Source organism: Arachis ipaensis, chromosome B04 (genome assembly GCF_000816755.2).
Source record: "Arachis ipaensis cultivar K30076 chromosome B04, Araip1.1, whole genome shotgun sequence".
Classification (NCBI taxonomy): domain Eukaryota; kingdom Viridiplantae; phylum Streptophyta; class Magnoliopsida; order Fabales; family Fabaceae; genus Arachis; species Arachis ipaensis.
Window position 1 is genome coordinate 127,770,154 of NC_029788.2, and position 346 is coordinate 127,770,499.

Here is a 346-nt window from a genome sequence, read left to right on the forward strand (position 1 = left end):
GAGCTTATATGTATGGTTGAACATAAAATTATCTAAATCTAATATATTTTTTATATCTATAAGTATAGTTTGACGTTTTCTATAGACAAAATCTTAATTCAAAAAAGGAAACCTAAAATAATACTATATTAAGTAGTTTAAAATAATATTAAATTAATTCAAACATTTTTTTGATAATATCTCAAACACAAGGTGGATTGAAACTTCTAATAATGATTTATTTTTTTAGTGACTTCTAATAATTATTTAAGCGAACTAACGAGTTAATTATTAGATCAGTTGAAATTGATTATTTAAATATTATTATATTATTATTAAATATTATATTACATTTTATTTCATTTTT